Below are 21,396 nucleotides of genomic sequence, written 5' to 3'. Positions count from 1 at the left end.
GTAGAAAATCCTTGGCTAAGTTTAGTTGAGATAACTAAAGAAAATATATAAAGATTTAGAATGAATACCAATAACCTGTTAATCCCTAGAAAGCAAATGAACCTCGTATCACCTTATGTCCCATGTATCTCTGTTTCCTGTTAGGAATTCCATTGATTTTCAGTCTGCTGACTTAGACCCTGTCGTGTTGGTTAGTCATGTGCTTTTACATTTGGGTAATCACACATTTGTCTAATGAACACCAGCTATGTTATGTTATCTCTAATCCTAAAATAACTCTTCGAAGGTACTATGTGATGCATAATAGATTTTCAGCAAGTATTTGTTGGATAAATGAATTATCCCCATTTTATAGAAGAGGTAACCAATACTGAGGTTAAGACCTTTCTAAAATCTTCTAGGTAGAAAGTGATAAATTTGGGATTGCAATCCTATTTTTATTTTAAAGTGTGTACCCATTTTACTAGGCAGGGACTATGATCCGTATGTACATGGTGCACCATGTATATACAGATAATATTCTTATCTAGCCTCTAAGAAAGAATTGCATTGCTTCTGATGCTTCACATAACATATTTGGTAGATGGTCTTTGTAATCTGAGCAATCTGAGTAAAAGTACTTTGTAAAAGAGTAGATGTACATTATGAACATAAAAACTTCCCAAATAATATAAATAAATTTCATACTCAAGTGTATAGAATCCACAATTAGGGAATAATCCTGGCATGCAGTTCCCGGCTGTTTTCTGCAATCAAACTTGATCTAGTAACTCATTGGGGTTTTTGAGTGTTTTATACACTTGTTAATGTGAAAAAGTAATGTGGTATAGTACTGTGAGAAAGCATTAATTTGTTTCTCTACTCCTGAAATCATTTGTTTAGCTCCTGCTTCCTTAATCATTCAAGTTAAACTTTTGCTGGAGGCTTGTATCTATAATGCCACAGTGAATTTTTTAACATTTAAGGTGAAGTACTGATTTGGGTGCTTTTCAGTTCATCTCCAAACTACTGGGATTCTCATTGTTGGTGTTTTTCTCTCATAAACTTGACTTTGATGTCAGATAATGGGACCTGAGTAAATTACTTGAGAGACCAAACATGAATTAGGTTATCTCTTTTGTTTGGCCTAAGGATATAACTGGTGCTTATGGACGTCTCTAGTGAACTTACCACCTAATGGCCAAGAAAGACAGAATTTAGGCTAAAATGTAATAACTACATTTTGAAAAACAGACAAGAGAGCCACATTTATAAACATGCACTAAAGCCTTTTGCCAATGAGAACATGGGCTTTAGGTTCATTTTACCAGCCATGACTTTTAAAAAATTGGTTGCAAAGCCAGTCAAAAAAGTATTGCTAAATTTGCAAATATCCCTAGCCACAATTGAGAAAGTTTAGGCTTTTCTAGTGTAACATGATTATTAAGTTTAAAGAAATTCCGGTGAATTTTTTGACTAATGGTTCTGCTTCCTCAGTTCCTTTATCAAGAACTGACTCATTTTTTTTTCTCATCTAACCAGCAGTTAAAAACAGACCACAAAATGAACATATTTTCACTCTACCTTCCATCCCTGAAATTTCTCAACGTTGACCTTCACTATTGTGGAAGAGAATCAAGCAAGCATTCCAAACACATTTTCTTTTCTTCTAGAGTACCTAGCTGGACTACATTTCCCAGCTTCCCTTGCAGCTGGCTGACCATGTGGCTGATATTTAGCCAATGGAGTATGAGCAGAAGTGATATTGACTATTTCCTGACCATAAAAATCTTGCATGTGTAATACTCCTTAAGCTGATGATTTCAAAATGACCCATTCAAGACTAAAGATGCCTGTATCCCTGAAGCACTCTTGGAGGAGAGCTACCAGCCCATCAGGCACATCCATATAGACTTGATGTATTGAGAGCAAAAATCTGTTTGTTAAGCCATTTAAATTTTAGGGTTTACAAATTATTCAGGCATTCATTCAGGTGTTTTTTGTTCTACTAAGTGCCAGACTCAGTTCTACTGTGGGGGAAAAATATCAAATAGAGAATCAGACTGGGTCCCTTATGTTCTAATAGGGAGAGCTTACCTTCTTAATAGGGAGAGAAAAAATATGCAAGTAACAATTAAAAAAATTTCAGTAAATTTTAAGTCCTATGAAGAAAAAACTGAAAGCATAGAAAGTGACTGGTGTATGTGTGTGTGGAGGTGGGTGTCACTACTTCAGATGAGATGGTCAGGAAAGACCCTCTGAGGAGATGGATCACCTGAGTCTGGAAGGATGTGGAGGTAGCCCTATAAGAATATGGAGCAGAGGGAACAGCAAGTGCAAATGCCCTGAGGTAGGAATGAGCTCGGCATATTCAAGGACTAGAAAGAGGGCCAGTGTGGCTATTGCAGAGTGAATGAGGGAAAGATTTGTGAAAGACAAAGAGAAGTAGCCAGAGGCTAGATCAGGTATAACCTCATAGGCCTTGGTAAGGATTTTAGGTTTTATTCTAATTGCAAAGGAAGGAGTTGATGAGGTTTCTGGTTTGTTTGTTTAGTGGGGGAAGAATATGATCTGGTTCACATGTTAAAAGATAAGTCAGACTGCTATGTGGCCCATGTAAAGGCATAACTAGGATATGGAATGTAGAAGCAAGAAAAAGTTCAACAAGATGTTCTGGCTGGAACCAGGGCCTGGAGTTCTGAAGTTTTGGATGGGTTAAGGTTAGCTATCTCTCTGCCCTAGAACATCCCCTCCCCACCTTATGTTATCACATTTGCTAATTTACATAGAGACACAGGATCTTTCTGTGGAAAAAGGGATCAGAGATGTAACCCCCTTAGAAGAATGACTATCCTGCTCTCCCAGGGCCCTAGCTTATTAGAGCAGCAGAAAACCAACTGGCTGGGCCAATCAGACTCCTCCTGGGAATTTCAAATTGCAGCTCAGTCTTAGCTGAGTACACTTGAACATGGAAATATAACAGCCGTGGTTGGGCATATACACAACATAATTGCAATAGGATCTTTACTGAGATAGGGTCTTTTACAGAGGTAATCAAGTTAAAATGAGGTCATCAGAATGGACCCCAATCCAATATAACTGGTATCCTTATGAAAAGGGAAAATTTGGGCACAGACACACATATATAAAGAGTATGCCCTGTGAACTGAAGACAGCCATCTACAAGCCAAGGAGAAAGGCCTGGAGCAGATTCTTGCCTCACTGCCCTAGCAAATGCATATACAGGTGTAGGGAACAGAGATAAGGAGATGAGGTAGAAAAGAAAGGTTGAAGTCACATTGTGAAGGGTCTAGGGAATTAGGGCTGTATCCTGGAGAAGCAGTGGGGCGCCATCCAAGAGGCAGCAGAGTAGACTTGGAATCTGGAAACAGACTGCACCATGTACTAGCTGTGCCTCAGTATGTACTTCAGAGAATGGTTTCAAGAATTAAATGCGTGACTAGCATAATGCATGGCATAGTAAACATCCTGTAAGTGTTTCCTCTTATTCTTAGCTATCATCACAAAGGTATTTAAGAAAGGGGGTCACATTAATATATCTGTACTATACAGCTGGACTAAGTGATGCTTATAAGATGACCCTGAGAGGTCAAGTCCAAGAGATAGAGAGTCAGCCAAGGAGTTACTGAAGTAGTCTACACAAGAGCTGATCAGGAAAGCGAGACTTGGAGAGGCTATGGAGTTTTTGCCCATAGCTAAAAATTGGCTGAGCCAGACTCAGACCCATTAGGTCCTATGATTTCATTCCTTTTTCCTGTCAACATTTCCCAATTTCTGTTCTAGGGGGAAAGGTGTAACTAGGTGTTCAGTGGGATAAATAAGTGTGGGCATGCCAGTTTAAACAGTTAAAAATATTTTTCCATTCAGAATTCTCAGGAGTTATGTACATAGGATGTGTGTCATGAATTTCTAACAGGAGGTATTTCCCAATTCTTTTACTACGGAACCCTTTGGCCCCTGTCAGTAGTACATCTTGTGGAATGCTGCAAAAGCTTGGTAAGTGTTCTTCTATTTCAAGATGCCTAACTTGGCTCCCTAATGGGAATTCTGTGAGGCAGAAATAACAGTTTTATCAATGAGAAAACTGAGGCTCAGAAAGGTAAAGTGACTTTCTGAGGTACCACATTAATTGATCAAGTAGGGAAAGACATACCATATTGGTTATAAATTGCCTGAGTTCAAATCTTTATTCCATCACTTACTAGCTGTGTGACCCCAGATAAGTTAGGTAAACCCTCTCTGCCTTATAGGTGGATTAAAGAAGGCAATATATCTAAAATCCTTGGAACAGTGCCTTAAACATGGAGTGTGCTTCACAAATGTTGTCTTAGTGTTATTCCAGGCCCCTGTCATGCTGCTCTATGTCCTTTATTAGGTTTTTCACTCCTTCAGGGCAGGCACTTAGCTTTGTATACCTTCCTATCACACCAGTGCCTTGGACATAGTATTCATTTAAATCTTTGTCTGGATGACTGGACCTTCCATATAACATAAGTATTCTAGACTGAAACAAATATTTTAATCACACATTTTACAGTATGTGCCTTATAGAGTAGTTTAACATGGACTGGGACTTACAGTGACTTTATCTTATGTCCTTTGCCACCTCTCATTCAGGATGTGAGACGTAATCAGACTCTAAAGCACTCTTCATGAAGCAATCTTAATTTTAAACCTAGTTATCATGTAAAACATACATAATGTGACATTTAAAGAAGAAAAAGTGTTAGTGAAATATCACCAAAAAAAAAAAAACCCAGAAAATAACACAACATAACAAAAAAGTGTCATGTAATATCCAGTGAAATTTTTAAAGTCTCCTCAAAAGTTTATTTTCTTTATTTTATTTTTTTCCTTCATATTTCAACTTATTCCTTCCTTTATTACATTTTCTTTACTCACCTCTTATCTGCAGTTTCCATTCTGGTATCTATAAGGCTTGAAGTTTTACTGATAGGTTATAAACTCCTCTGAGTTTGTGTTGTCCTTAGCTCCGTTTTCTCCAAGCTGCTGTGGCGGGGGTGGGGGGGGGACCATTGCAGTGGTGGTGTTCCCGCCACCATCAGAATTGCAGCAGACGGCCTGACTGCACCACATGGAACCTCCAGGCAACCTGCCAATTTGAGGCAAAACTGCTGAGTTGATTTAAAGATCTACAGAGTCTTAGGACACACATGGTCATTTATAGAAGTCTTGCCACCTTCTCCTTGCCCACCTTGTTCTATCTCTTCTCTATTTTCTGTAGAGATCAATTCAGATATAAGTAGAATTAAAAAGCATTAAATGAATAATTAAATAAGTAAAGTAATTGTTGGCATTTCTGCCCTTAGGTGGTCTATTTGCCAGGATACATAGTGGATAATGACAAATTTTAAAGCATGCCAATTCTATTTGTAAAACAAGTACTTTTATTTCCTGTGTGACTTATGGGTGGCAAGTGAGCTGATGAATAAGAATAAAATTATGGACCAACCATTTTCTGTATTTATTTATAATGCTGGTAAGAGAGGACTGTGTGCTTTATGCACTTGTAAACATAGTTCAGGTGATCATATTTTATCTGTATTACCCCAGCATTCATCATGTTCCTATCACATAGATGGCAATGACTGTGTGATCATGGCTGAATTATAGCTACTACTACTACTAACAGTAGTAGTATTTAATCCTGGAGCAAGGAAGACCTTGCTAAAAAGTTCCAAAACTCTGAAACTATAAATGAAAAGATTAAGATACTTGCATAAAAAATAATTCTTCAATGGAAAAAAAAATCCCATAATGTCAAAAGACAAATGCCCAAATTACAAAAACATTTGAAGTATACATGACCAAGGGCAAAGTTTTAACCTACAAATCTGTTTAAGATCTTCTAAATTAGGAAGAAGAAGGTAATACGATACAAACATGGACAAAGGACATGAACAGGTAGAGTTAGCTTAGAAACCCTGTCATGCTGTCAGAATGAGGCCTTTATAGTCCCTGGACTGACCTGAACTTTTATCTTTTGGCTTCTTTGACAAGATCAAATATCCTAAGAAAATGCATATAGATTTTTTAAAATAAAAAAAAGCAGGAATGAAGCAAAATGATATCTTTAGATTAGCTTTTCTAAGTTTCCCATCTATGTTAAAATGAACAACATCAATTGCTTGGCAACTGTGCTAATTCTTTACTCAACTCAGTGTATAATTCAATTGATTAATGTTAAATTAATGATATACAGATGGTATAATGATATACAGCGACTTATGATGGTTCAACTTACAATTTTTTGACCTTATGATGGGTTTATTGGGCCATAACTCCATTGTAAGTCAAGGAACATCTGTACATATTAAGGTAATAGTTGGGATTCAAGAATTTATCACAAAAAGCATTGTAAACATAGCTATAAGTTAAATCTAGAAAACATCTTAAAATCAAACTATTGATCTTAACATTACTTTCTCCTGTAAGTGAAAATTGGTCAGGCCTGGTGTGGTGTTGACGGAAGTAGTGGTAGAATATTTGAAGACCTATGTGAAATAATCTTAAGAAGAGAAGTGAAGCATATAAAAATCTGTGAAAGAGGCCAGTTTGGTTTTTTCCCTATAATCCTTTAAATTTAGGGAATTGGACTTGGTCTCAGCTGTATATATTATAGTTCGTAATTTGTCATTTTAATATGGTACTCATTAGCATCTGATGACTTCTAATTATAGTTAACAATAGGCTGTGATTATCTATCAATCCTCACCTTCATTCCACACATTGGAATTCATCTAGCACCTAAAAATGCCAAACAAAATTCGCAAACTATTAATATATTTTCCTTGGAGCTTGATCAAATCAAAAAAATCTTAAGAACTGAGGCTTAAGTAGGAACATGTTGATCATATTATTTATTTAGAGCTCAATTATATAAACACGAAATAAGTAATATTGAAATATGTAGCATTTAAAAAAACTAATTTTTTTTTTTAAGATAATGTGTGAATACATAGAAAAGAGTCTGGAAGAAACCTCACTCACCTGATAATAACAGTGGCTGGGGCAGAGGCGATGGGAGGTTTGGGAACAGTATAAGTGAACAGTCAGAGGGTACTTTATTTGTGATATTTCAATTTTTTAATGGAGTATATATTCATATTATTTTGTATACTTAAAATTATTTAAAAATTTAAAGAAGGTTATATTTCATACTTATAAAGCAATGAAATTGTATTTAAGAAATATATCTTTTTGTACTATAAGAACCTTAACAATAAGGAGTGCTTATTGACAGTCATTTAAAATGATTATGTAAAATAATTGAATTTTGAAAATATTCCCTAAAGATATCTCAGCTCCTTTTCAAAGAACTCTCAAGAGATGAAAGCATGTGCAGCTTGATTACATATTCCTATTGATTGTATTCCACTTACAACAATAAAAATAAACTCCAGATACAAATCTAGCAATATTACTAATTCATTACAACCAGTACTTATTTTCTTCATTAACTTTTTATTGTTATTTTCGACTTACACAGCATGCACAAATGCAGCAATTATATGTTAAGCAAGAAAAGGGAAAGCTCTTTATGTTCAACATACTGTATGTCAGAAGTCGTTACTTCACCAGAGCTTTTGGAAAAACACAAAATAAAGATCAGCCTCTTAAAAAACAAGTATAATTAACCACAAAAAGTAGGTGGGCTAAGCTGCTAATCTACTCAGCTAAGAGTTAGTTTATCGTATATAAATAACATGATATAGATCAGCCTGCCTAACTACATCACAGCAAAAAGCAAGCTGCATAAATTGTTTTGTTAGTGATAAAAAAGTTTTAAATCTTTTCCTTAAAGGAGGGCTGTATGTTGACTAGTAAGTAGCCAAAGTCAGAGGCAATGTCCAGTGTCTAATGCTACAATTTTTTCTTTTTTTTTTTTTTCTTTTTTTTTTGTTGAGACAGGGTCTTGCTCTGTTGCCTGAGTTAAAGTGCAGTGGCATCATTGTAGCTCACTGTAACTCAAACTCCTGGGCTCAAGTGATCCTCCTGCCTCAGCCTCCCGAGTATAATAGCTGGGACTTCAGGTGCTCGCCACCAGGCCTGTTTTTTTGTTTGTTTGTTTGTTTGTTTCGGTTTTTTGTAGCAAGTATTGCCCAGGCTCATCTCAAACTCCTGGCCTCAAGGAATCCTCCTGCCTCAGCCTCCCAAAGTACTAGGAGCCACCGTACCTAGCTAATTCTACATTTTAAACAATGCTTAATTTTTGACATGCATCCGTAAAATGTTAGTTCTGTTGGACAGAAGCCTGCAGTCACTTAAAATGTTTAATAACGGAGTCTGCATAGTACCTTCATGACTTAATGCTGATCCTTTGAACCTAAACTCAAGGCACCCCCAGTGGTAAACAGAAAGGGCCAGAGATCTACATTCTTACCTCAAATCTGAAACTGATTAGTTATTTGATCTTAAGCGAGTTACTTAATTGCTCTGTGAGAGTACTCATCTATAAAATGGGAACAATGATGGGTTTCAAACCAGGAGCTTAACTAACAGGGCACATATCCAACTAGGTTCAAGTAACCTGTGGTTCAATATAACCCATCCTGACCACCTCCTCTCTGCAAGGCACAGGACTCAACATTGAGGAAAATGCAAATACGAATAAGAAATAGTCTTTGACCTTAAATGACAAGGTACGAAAACAATTCATGCATCTAGTAGTCTTCTTGACACTATTGATATAGTTTCATGTTTAGAACTCTGTTTCTAGCACTTAACTGCTGAAACTATATTCATATTCACCACTGGTCCCTTTATTTAACTAAAGACAGATCGTCCTTAACACTCATCATAGAAGATGCTAGGTGAGAACTGGCATCTACAGGTAGCTTAGTACCTGAAAAACTTCTTCCTCACTGTGCTCTTGGACTTTCCTTCTTATTCCTGAAGACCATGTAGCTGGGTGGAACTGGTTATAGAGGCAAAGAGGGCAGATTCTCAGGTTGGTTATCTCTAACCCTGGCATCCATCCTCTCTGTAGTTACTGGCATCTCAAGTCTCCATTTTCTGTTATTACAATTTCCCCATTCCCTCTTCTCAAGTTCTTAAGTGGAGTAAAATATCCTTAATTCTTCAGTTGCATCCCATTCTCGACAATATTAAATATAAATTTCCTTAACACAGCAGCAAGCAATTCCTTATAGCCCTAGAACAGAGGTGAAAAGAGTAAGAGTATGACCAGGGTTTTTCTTTGTCCATCAAGAAAAGGGGATGTGCAAAAGTATAGTTGATCTGGTATAATTGTTTAGACTCAATCAGGAAGGAGGTGAAGTTGAGGGAGCCTCAAAACTGGGGAGAAAATAGTGATCAAGGGGCTGGATGTCATGATGAGTCAGATTATAGGGGTAGTAATGCAATAAGAAAGGTGAGAGGTCAGTACATTGTAGATAAAAAGGAGGATATCTGAATTGAAGATTTCAAAAGTAGAACAGTTCTGAATGTTTAAGTTCCAGTTGTACCTGAGAGTAGTTTTGACAGAATACAATGGAGGTGGCTGGATTGAGTAGATTGTAAAACTACAGGCTGGGCGATTCACATGATTGAAGTCCCAAGAGAATAGGAGAACAACAGAACTGAGCAAGATGCCAGAGACTTCAGTGAATGCAGAGTGACAGAGAAGAGGAGTGATGGTGGAGGATGGAGCTGGCTTCAGAGGGACAGTGGTTTTCTCTAAGATTGTGAAGAAATAATGAAAGCACTGATCCCACTTCTCAACTCCTCGGTTTGTGTCCTGTAGGTTAAACATGTCTATTCATCAAGATACAGGATTCAGGTACTCCAGGAAAACCCATGGCTCTACTAGGGCCAGAACCTAGAGGGAATGTTCTGGGACATCTTAAAACACTTAACACATTGTTTTGTAATGAGTGATTTATGTATTAATATATGTTTTCTCACTAAACAGTACCTTCTAGAGGCAGGGCCTTAGTCATCTTCCAACCTATCACCTCTCCCACCACTGAGCTCTCTCTTACATTTTGTACCTTTGAGACACTTCTCGTCTGTCTCATAATAATCTGTATAACCTATCTTATCCCTCTTCTAGTAATAGATTTGTTCATTTGCTCATTGACTGATTGATTCATTCATTCAGCAAACATTTGAGCACTTGCTATGTGCAAAGCTGAGTATTGTAAATATAGAAGTAAAAGAATTATTACTATAGCTAACATAGAGTTTTCTTTAAGTCTGGTACTGTTTCGTGTTCTTTATATATATTAATTAACTTATTCCTCACAACACTGATTAAGAAACAAATTGCTTTTCTTGGGAAACAAGCATAGCGAAACTTAACAATTTGCTCAAGTTTATAGTGTGAGTAAACAGGAGATTCAAACGCCATTTTACCATAGAATCTGTGCTTTTTCCATTACTGTAGACAGTCTCTGGATTAGGGCGCCCTAAATCTACTTTCCTACTCATCTTGACATCCTCAGTCCTGAGACTCTTATGTTCTAAGTTTTGTGGTGTCGAATTGTATAGAGAATAGAAACTAGATTGTAGGCTTTTTCTTTGGCCTCCTAAACCCCGGCACTGTGATAGGCACTCAAGTGCTGCATGTATTATTGTTGATTTATTGAGACAAAATTTTCTTATAGGGCTGAATGTGAATCGTGGTGGGACTTTATACAATTTACAAATAAAAATATTTATCTTTTCAGGCCATATCCCTTTTATTGCACATTTCCTTTCACAGATTTATTCTTCATCTGTTGTGGGATACAGATACCTGTATATTTTCTTTGATACAGGATCCATTTTTTTAATAGACTTATGCCCTACACAGATGTGCTATCTAATGGGCTTCTCCTACAGAGAAAGAGCAAAGTGTGTTTCATTTGTCATTAGTCCTGAAATGCTCAGTGCTACAAATTTTGGTATTGAAAACCATTACATTCATACTCATTGAAGACACCATTTCAAGGAAATACTTGGATGATTATGCACCCATAAGATTTGCTGCTGTCCATGAGTAATTTGTATCCTGCGGTAATATGGAGCTTCTATTACTATACTATAATTATTTACATATTCATTGCAAATAATGATGTAACGGATTTTTAAAGGCTATGCATAAGAGAACCAACAAACTGAGATGCAAAACAAGTTTCCACCCCTTTTTTCCAAAGCTATAGTTAATCACTTGAACACTATCCAATATAGTAGGAAGCTGGCAGACTTTTCTTTGCAGCAGGCTATGTAAAAATGTTTATAATTTACAGCTTATTATGCCATGCAAACGGCTATGTTCCCAGTGAAGGAGAGTGAGAAAATATGGCTGCTAAATTACTTAACTCCCCTTTGTTAGTTGTTTTCTGGCAACAGTGGAGGGATACTTCGCACTTAAAATGCATTTCTTTATTTAATTTTATATTATTCAATTCAGAACTTCAAAAAATAGGAATTTACTTTTTACCTTTTTATAGATAGAGCAATTTTAATTTAACATAACCAATAAGCTGAAAAATCAGAATTGTCAGGGAATTTAAATAAAATATTACTAGATTAGGGTTTAATTCAATTTATGGTTTCAACTTTGTAAAATCTGTTTTTGTTTCTGACACACCTGCAGTGGTTAATCGGCAATTTATTGTTTCTAAAAGTACTTTATGCAAACTTTGTTTTATATTGTCTGCAGCACTTTGGCTGAAAGTTGATCTTTCTCAGAATAGTTAGAGGGGTAGGCAAGGTAACTTGGACCTCCCTGTTATCTGTTGAATATATTTACCCATTTTAAGCCTTTCCTTAGCATTTTCTAATTTTATCGATTCCCTGAATGGATTCATAAAGCCCCTAAAGTCAGATACCACATAGTCTTTTGTGGTTGCCATTCTCTCTGTGCCTAGTACACCTCTACTTCTAGTTTATACTCAATAACTTTGTTGCAGATCATGACCTTCATTTTAATGGGAAAGTAGCTAAGGCTGGCTCTTAGCTGCCGAACTTTGTAGGTGGGCCTTCAATGAAGGAAGTTCCTGAGGGAAGCAAGTAAAACATTTAAAAGTGTAGGTAGCCTTTTTCCTTCTAATTCTTCAGCTCTAAATATGGGAGCAGAGCTTTCTATTTAGTTTATACTTCCCTGAAGGTAAAAGAGAGGAAAATTTATATTAAATTTATATTTACATATTTAAAACGTTCAAAAAAATGTTTAATTTTTCTATTTGTTTTAGAATTAGTTTAAAAGCTAGGGACTTCATTGTACTTGATAAGTTTTTATTAACTGTACATTCTGTTTTCCATGGCACAAATAATCAGATATTCAGTATACTTAAATGGGAATTTTTATGCACCTGCAACTCATATGTTTAGAGGATTGCTGTTTCAGAGAAAATAGAAGTGTCATGTCACTATCAAGGCATTGCCATCTTTATTGTCATTGTCCTCTTCAAGAATTTTTTGGTATAAAAAAACATCTTTTTAGCCGGGCATGGTGGTGCATGCCTGTAGTCCCAGCTACTCGGGAGGCTGAGACAGGAGGATCCCTTGAGCCCAGGAGTTTGAGGTTGCTGTGAGCTAGGCTGACGCCACGGCACTCACTCTAGCCCGGGCAACAAAGTGAGACTCTGTCTCAAAAAAAAAAAAAAAAAAAAAAAAAAAAAAAAACATCTTTTATATCCATATGGGAGAATTTCTTTGTTTTCTACTTCACATTTTTTTTTAAGTTAACCATTTCAACAATGTTAAGGTCATCTCTGCTTGTGTCAAAGTAAAGAATTGAATATAGTGATTTATTCTGTTTTCTTAGCTGCTGGTTTTTGGGTAAACAGAGAGCTGAGATCTGCTGGAGCCCAACCCTCTTGCAGAGAGTGTGGGTGCTGCACTTTTCTGGCCTCCTGTTAGAGGTGTTGTTGAAGTGGATGGCTACTTCCTCTTAGACTGCCGTGGTGAAAGAAGCAGGATGGCTAAGGAAAAGTGAAGGGATCAGCCAGTGAGGATAACTTCCCAACCTCTTTATCACTCAGGATTCCTTTTGCTATTCTCCTACTCCCTTTAAAAAAGATTCGTGTTTACCACACACTTTGTATATAAATGATTACTTGATTTTCCATTTTATTAGATCATTTGTAAATGCCAATCTGAGCATCTGATGACCACAAGATAACCACTATCCCATCTCATTAATGAGTACAAAATTAAAATTGAAATTTTTATTAACAGACATACCTTTATCCAGGAGTTAATGAATGGCTCTCCTTAGACATTTTAGAAAGGGGAAAATAACTCGACCTCTATGAAGAATTCTTCAAGTACTTTGAAGAATCCTTAAAGATGTGGGCACCCCAAACTGAGTACCCCTGATCTAGACAGTATCATCAAGCAATAAGTGCTCACATTTCTTTTGCCATAGAAATGGTGACCATTACCAATTTGGTGCTATTTTCAAACAGTAAAATGTGACCCCCTACGTTATTGTTATAAATGATGAATATTGTATCAGGAACTTTTCTTTTTAGCCATAGAATAAGGAGTCAGACATGTAACCCCCAAAGCCTTGATAGTGTCCAGGATAGAGGTGCCCTTTTTTTTCCTAAACCTGGAAGGTCAGGCAAGGTTTTAATCTGTGTACTATCTTTGAAGAATGCATGGTCATCAAACCCAAAATTCAGACAGCTTTCATTTTGAATTAAGATAACAGGTTCATCTCACACACACACAGGAGAAAGCTTTATTTCTGGGGGCTACATTAAAATCTATAATTCAGACTATTAGCATATGGCTATGGGATTCTCCATGCCCCTCCCATATTGTACCTTTCCTTCTCAGTTTATCACACTGTCTCTTGTCACACACTCTTGTCTCATGTTTTCCCACCTACTGGTTGTGCTTTTTATCTGTTACTGAACATCATCTAATAATACCTAAACCATTTAAAACTCTCTAGAATAAGACAGAAGCGAGAGCAAATGAATAAATTATAGACCTTAGAGTGGTGGAAAGCAAAAACACTCTGACAAAATGGCCACTCTGACAGAGCTTCCTCGATAATCTGAGGAGTGGGCTGTCCATTCTCTTCTCTGTGTCCACCCCCAGCAGTCTCATTCTTGTTTTGTTCCCTGAAATTCATGATTATATGCAGTATTGAAATGAACTTAGAGCACTAGTGATCAGTATGATTCTAGTTGCCTTTTCCTTTTCTGTAGTTCAACAATATAGTTTCTTGTGTTTGTATTATGATTGCCATTTTAGGATTATCTGCACCTTTTATACTTCTGATGTTCTTTACCAGGAGCTTTTCCTGGTGGAAGAAAACTCAGTGAAGGAGAATTCAAAGCCAGGAATAATGCTGCAACCATTTATACAAAGTTATATGTTTATAATATGTACAAGCTATAGATATAGTTTTATGTATCATTTTTTTAAAAAAAATCTTTGGAGTTTATGCTTACTTGTTCATCAGATGAAAAATGTTGGAAGGTCAAATGCTACTGACTTAAAACTCTGATGAGGAAGGGAGAATGGCAGTCATTTAAAAAGCTAAATCAGAGTGGATATATAGGGCCTCGTTTAGAAAGATCTAATATTCAAAAAAGGAAATCTGTTATACAGAAAAGGAAGTCTACTATAAAAAAAAAAAAAAGAGGAAAGGAAGTATTACCATCATGATGCTCCTCTAAATGGCTCCTTGAAACCACCTAACAATCCACTCAGGAATCAAATATATCATAGACCATAACCACATGTAGTAGCTATACTAGTACACGATGGCATTTCCATTTAAAAAAACACAAACCAAAATACCCTTTTGTAGGTACCTGATTACACCTGAACTGTACTGGGTACCACACCAAAAGAGTTAAATCAATCTGTGCTCTGTCTTCTAAAAGTTTATTATCTCTTACAGATATTTTGAAAGTAGACACACATATTAGACATATAATATATTATTAATAGAAAAATTACTGTAGTCTCAGCTACTCAGAAGGCCGAGGCAGGAGAATCGCTGAGCCCAGGAGTTGGAGATTGCAGCGAGCTTGTGATGACACCACTGCACTCTAGCCTGGGCAAGGGAGCAAGACTCTGTCTCAAAAAACAAACAAACAAACAAAAAATATATATGTTAGAAAAATTAAAGTAGTGCTGTTATATTAATATATAATTCACACTTTTGTCAGCTTAAGGGGAAAGAGACAAGGATGTTTATCTCATTTGCAGAGGTAAAGATTAAGAAGAATAACCAATGAAATTCAAAATTTGGTCATTCAGTCATACTTGTAATTAACATTAAGAGGATAATACATTCATTCACTCTGAATTTGTTTTCTTTCTTTCATGTGAGACTGGTAATGTGGCACGCATACCACACATGCATGTGAACACCCAATCATCACGCTTATGAACTTCAAAAAGATCATTTCATTCACTCTGAAATTTGATATGTAGACCTGACCAGGAAATATTTTCCTTAAGATACTTTAAACACACACACACACACACACACACACACACGATCTGAACTGTTCTAGAACTTCCTTGCTGACTTTATTTCATAAAGCCCATCAGTCCATCTTCAAGATGTTTTCTTCTAATCTCTTTTAAAAGACACATTGTACATTCTGATAATCTGAGGTCAGTGAGCCCACTTCAGCCTGCTCTCTCTCCATTTCTCTACATTCCCAATGTATGTCTCCTCCATAATTCTTATTAGGTAGAATTCTTTGTTAGGTTTCACTTTAGATGTTACTTCCTTGGGGAATCCTTACCTTCCTTGAAAATTTGAATTAGGTCCTCTGGGCTCCCTTGGCAATCTGTGTTTACTTCTGTGATAGCAATTATTGCCCAAGATTGAAATCATTTGCTTTCCTCTCCAAATCCTTCATTGATGTGGCTATAAGCTTCTTGAGCACAGAGCTATGGTTTTCTTCCCTTTTTAAAAAAAAATAAATTCTCAGAGCCTGTCTCGGAATCTGACATATGACAGGCACTCAATATATGTTCATTAACTGAAAAGAAGGATCCTTGAATAATCACTACAATTGTAATCTGCTAATAATAAAATATAGGGGAAGTGTACTTAGAATGTGGTCCTTCTAACTCTAATGAATTTTAACATTTATTAACAGTAGTCCAATCAGGACTTTAGAAATTGCTTCAAAAGACTCTTTGCTGCAACTCTTTATCCTGTCAATAATTCAGATGCTATTAACCAGTTATCTGCTGATTTGACAAAGTCCATTAAGTATCTATTATTTAGAAGTATTCAGTTTAATTTTTGAACTTACTCCAAGATCTGCCTTCTTGATCAAATCTATCTAGTTATAATAGTTGTATTTGCAAATTCCAATTTATTAAATATCAGTAAATATGGGTTTGCCATAAAGATGTGAAACCAGGTTATCTTTTTAAGAAAATAAATATTTATAACAATTCATGAATTTATAACTAAATTGTACACGATGACAGTATAAAAAATGTTTAAAAATAAGTTGATGTAAATGAAGCATTTCAAAGTATAGGTTGGCACTTCATCATTAACCTTAATTTTGTGACTTTTGTCAGTTGATGTCACAACCTTAGTGTTATTTTTAAAATAGTTTTTGTAGGGCTACTTAATTAAGTAACGTGGTGTTTGCTTATTTCAAATAGTCTGTCTTTGTTCCTGTCCAAGCTGTGCTGGCAGGGCATTGCTTTTCTTTTCCCTTTTGTTAATATTCTGTGTTAGATAATGGTTCTGCAAATAATAGATTCCAAGGACCTTTGATCCACCATTACTGTAAAATAAAATGCAACTTAATTTTTTCTGGGCATAATGGTTTTAACCTTGTGTACTAATTTGACTGTGCTTGTGGGGGCAGATCCTTAAATGAGACACAAGTGAAGGAAAAATTGCTAATGCTGCCACTGTATATCTAATGAGCACTGTGTAATAAACCATAACCTCTTCGACATTTCTCTGGAAAGCAGCGTGATTATTTTGGATGGCTAGCCCTTTGTGGATGGCTCATTACTGTCTGGCATAATATGTATTGATAGAGACTGTAATTGTCAACTCCTATTTGACATGCTGCCTCTAATAAATATGGCTTGCATCGCTGAAGCCCACTAATGGTCATATAGGAAACTGTAATTAAAGGAAAAATATATATTTTTAGGTTAAGAATGTATATAAAAGATTGTATAGAAGATTGTCTGCTTCTTCACCACCCCCAGCTTCTTCTTATCTTAGAGTATTTGAAGCTTCCCCTAAGGATTGATGCTTTTTTATCAGTCTAAGGACCAACATGTGACAAGACCTGTGTGTGTGTGTGTGTGTGTGTGTGTGTGATAGAGAGAGAGAGGGAGGGAGAGAAACAGAGAGAGAGACTGACTCCATTGGCAAAGAAGTGACAATATGAAAAGCTACCTCTATATATAGTAAGATCCATAGACTATAGTTTATACCTCCAGGTTTAGCTTATGAAGTTAATGCTTTACATAGCTAGACAGTCTGGACAGTCTCTTTTTATTCACCTTTCCCATGGTTATTTTTTCCTAACTTTATTCCCATTTTGTTATAAGAGTGTTATATCCTTTGATAGGACAAAAAAAAAAAAAGCAATACCTAACAAACCAAATTACTGCGAAATATAAATCACAAGGCTATCAAAGGCCCACAGAATACTTTACACAATATTTAGGCTTGAAAAAATATAAAGGTTAGAATTGGCCCTACTTCATGTTATAAGACAAATATAGGCCTACTCAATTTATAAATTCTGCAAATACAGAATTGGAGTTCTAAAAAAATAATACTTTTGTTTACAATGTGTAATTGTAATATATTCTGAACTTCTGGACAAGGAAGTATACTCTTGGTTTATATAGTACAATTCATGATTTTTATAAAATAGAATTCTCATCATAGGATGTAAAATTAGAATGGGAGCACATGTTTATATTTCCTGGAGTAGTCCTAGAAAATCATGTACAAATTAGGCAGCTCTCAGGTTTCTTCTTAGCAACGTGAAGTCTGATATAATCTTCAAGCTAAAAAATGGAGTCCCAGGGAGGTGAAGAAGAAGTAGCTATTGGGAAAGCATAGTCACATACCCACAGTTTTAAATCCTGGTCCTATCTATTTGTCTGGGCAAATTTCTTGGCCTCTCTGAGCCCCAGTGTGTTCATATATAAAAATGGGGACAATACCATCTACCTAGCAGAGCTGTTATAAGGAGCAGATGAAAGAACATATATGAAGCACTTACTGCAGTACTTTTGGCACCTAGTAGGTAATCAGTAGATATTAGTTTTATTCTTTTTACCCTTTTATTCTCCCTTCTTTCTTCTACCTTCCACAAATGACCACATTTCTAATCTAGTGCATTCTCTATTTTCTCAAGGATGTCCTGTCCATGAAACATAGACTTTTGATTTTGTTAGGTAATACTAGCTAATAGTTATTAACAGCCAGGCCTTCTTCTAATTTTCTTACATGTATTAACTCACTGAATCCTCACAACAACCTCACAATAGGAGGTAGGTGCTGTTATTATCATCCCCACTTAACAGATGGGAAAAACTGAAGCACACAGAGAAGTAATTTTTCCTAAGTGACATAGTAGTGGGGCCAGGGTTTGAACACAGGCAGTTTAACTCCAGAGCCCATACTCTTTGCCACTAACCTATACTGCCTCTGCAGGTCATCCCTTCTCTTGTTCCTAAGACAGAGGGAAAGAACAGGTTCTGGTAGGATTCTAGAGGGGCTTGGTCCACCTTCCTTTATGGGGCTAAATTGTCTTTAAAGAATAAATCCAACATAGCTGTCTGGAGTAGGGAAGGTATTTCTGGGGAGGATGGAGGGCAAACCATGTGAAGGGAGAAGCAACAATGCTGTAGGACGCCAAGGCAAGGGGAAACTGAACAATAACTATTCTTGCACTAGACCTGCCAGCAAATGCCAAATACTTGTAGTGTCCTGCATACACTGTGCTATTTTCTTTGCATAGGTTACCATTCCTACCTTTCTTCATCTAACACTTACCTATCCCTTAAGATACAGGTCTGCTGTCATCTCAGGTAATCGTCCCCCCCGCCCCCCGACTGAGCTAAATGTTCTTTTCTGGGCTCCCATAGCACAAGTCTGTACAAACATAAGTGGTGATAGCAGAAGCAGTAATAGCTTCCACGTATTGAGCATAGACCATGTGCTGAAAACACTTTATGGTGTTATCCTGTTTATGTCTCACAATAATCCTAAAAGGTCAGTAATGATAGCTCCTTTATATAAATAAGGACAATAAAGCTTGGAGACATTAAATAATTTATCCAGGATCTACAGAGCCATTAAGTAGCAGATCTGAGATTTAAACCAGGGCTTTCTTACTCCAAACTTATATTCTTAATAACTGTAGTACCCATACATTATTGATATCATTGGCTTTTATTTTTCTCATAATCAGATTATAAACTCTTTAAGGACTGCAGTGTTTTTTATTCATCTTTTACCCAGATCCTGTCAAAATTGTGCTTTAGAGGAGAAAGAAACAGAATATTAAAATGTGCTTATTTTTGCTAAATGTGCTTGACTTTTAAATGTGTTTTTTGCAGTGAGCTGAGTTTAATGGGTAGGAGCTAAGAGAATTTTTCCTCCCCCACTAAGGTTCAAGTCTGCTAAGATGAACTGACAATAGATAGACTAACGGGAGAAAAGGCATACAAATTTATTAACGGGCATATGCCATGGGAGTCCGGCAAATATGAGACTCAAGGAAGAGCCAGGTGGTTGAGGCTTACGTGCTTTCTTCAAATGGGGGGTGGGGCGCTGTAGGCAATTTTAGAGGGTAGTAAATGATTTTTAAGGGGAACAAAGAATGGACTTGAACACCAGACAATGGTAGGCTCCAAGACCAGATAATGCTTTGTAAATGATTCTCTTTGGATGCTGAATGGGATGGAAGGACAAACAATAGTTATGGAAAGGTGAGGGACAGAACTTCACTGTGAACAAAGGTAGTCTTATTATGCAGGTACAGTACCCCAGGTAACCTCTCAGAGCTGCTCTCAGAAGAATAGGTGAAAGTCTGACTGGGCATGATGACTTCTAGTCTCTGCTCCTTTCCAGCAGTTAATCTTTCCTGGTTATTTGATAACATTGCTAGGGAGGAAGTCTTAACACATTGCACTTCTTTTGGAAGATGTTTTCCTCAGTCAGATAAGGGAACTTTCAAAGAGAGCCCCTCCTTGTGCTTGGAGGAGACAAACAAGAAAAGTTAGAAAGTCCTTGTTTCTGAGGCAACTTGTAAGGCCTGCCAATTTCCTTTAATTCAAAAGTGCTCAGCATGCCAAAACACCATACTTTGGGGTATTGTTCTCTGAGCCTCAATAATTGTAATTTCTTTTGACTTGATATATTATCAAACTGTAAAAACCTTATACAGATATTGTTGGGTAGGTGTTACAGACTGAATTGTGTCCTCCCAAACTTATATGTTGAAGCCTATAGCCCCCAGTGTGACTGTATTTGGGGACAGGGCCTTTAGGAAGATAGTTAAGGTTAAATGAGGTCATAAGGGTGAGACCCTAATCTGACAGGTCCTTATAAGAAGAGGAAGAGGCAACTGGGAGATCTCTCTCACCTGGCCTCTGTATGCAGAGAAAAGGCCATGTGAGGACACAGTGAAAAGGTAGCTGTCAGCAAGCTAGGAAGAGAGCCCTCACTAGAAACTGAATTTGCTGACCACTTGATCTTGGACTTCTGGCCTTCAGAACTGTGAGAAAATAAATATCTGTTTAAGTCACTGTGGTATTTTGTTATGGCAGTCTGAGCAGGCTAATATAGTAGAATATTCTAGATTTTCTTGCTTTAGGATTTAAATCAAATATTATATGAAGAAATGTTTGTAATTGATAACTTAACATGATAAATATCCAACTATGGGTAATGTCATATAACAGCTTGAGATTTGTAATTAATAGTATAATTAGAATAATCACATAAGGACATTGTAAAAATACAAAGAAATTGAATTGTTGTGTTATCAGAGATTGGGAATGACAGCCACCTACCATGGGCCACCTGAGGAACAGCTCAGCCTCCTTCCCTTCCCCCATTGTGGGCTCCAAGGCTTCATCACCTCCCCCTCCTCTCAGGACTCCTGGCTCAGTGTTCTCCTACAGAGAAGGGCTTAAGGTAGGACAAGTCCTGTACAACGGAAGGGCAGTTTAATTAGGAACCATCTAAATTGTTACTTAAACTTAAGGCCAAGGGAAGCTGAGCAGTACATTTTTATCTTGTAAAAGGGCTTGCCAGAGTGTTCTCTGTATCACCTCTTCTGTTGGAAGTCTTCACTGCACACTTTTCTTTAGAATGAGAACAGAGACAAGGGGCTAAGTTAGCTTCATTCATTTCTCTGCTCTCTTCAAACTGAGTTAAGTCTATACGGTCACTCT

The 21,396-nt window shown here is 36.7% G+C and overlaps 1 protein-coding gene and 1 pseudogene across 3 annotated transcripts in view; one reads left to right on the top strand and one right to left on the bottom strand.

Moving 5' to 3' along the window:
* PDSS2 (decaprenyl diphosphate synthase subunit 2) overlaps positions 1-21,396 on the top strand; it is a 224,411-nt gene that overhangs the window by 85,041 nt on the left and 117,974 nt on the right. The gene's annotated exons all lie outside the window — the stretch shown is intronic.
* LOC138396220 (small nucleolar RNA U13) lies at positions 15,302-15,380 on the bottom strand (annotated as a pseudogene).

The sequence above is a fragment of the Eulemur rufifrons genome, chromosome 15 (assembly GCF_041146395.1).
Source record: "Eulemur rufifrons isolate Redbay chromosome 15, OSU_ERuf_1, whole genome shotgun sequence".
NCBI lineage: Eukaryota > Metazoa > Chordata > Mammalia > Primates > Lemuridae > Eulemur > Eulemur rufifrons.
The sequence above is the reverse complement of the archived record's forward strand: the minus strand, read 5'-3'. Positions and strand labels throughout refer to the sequence as shown.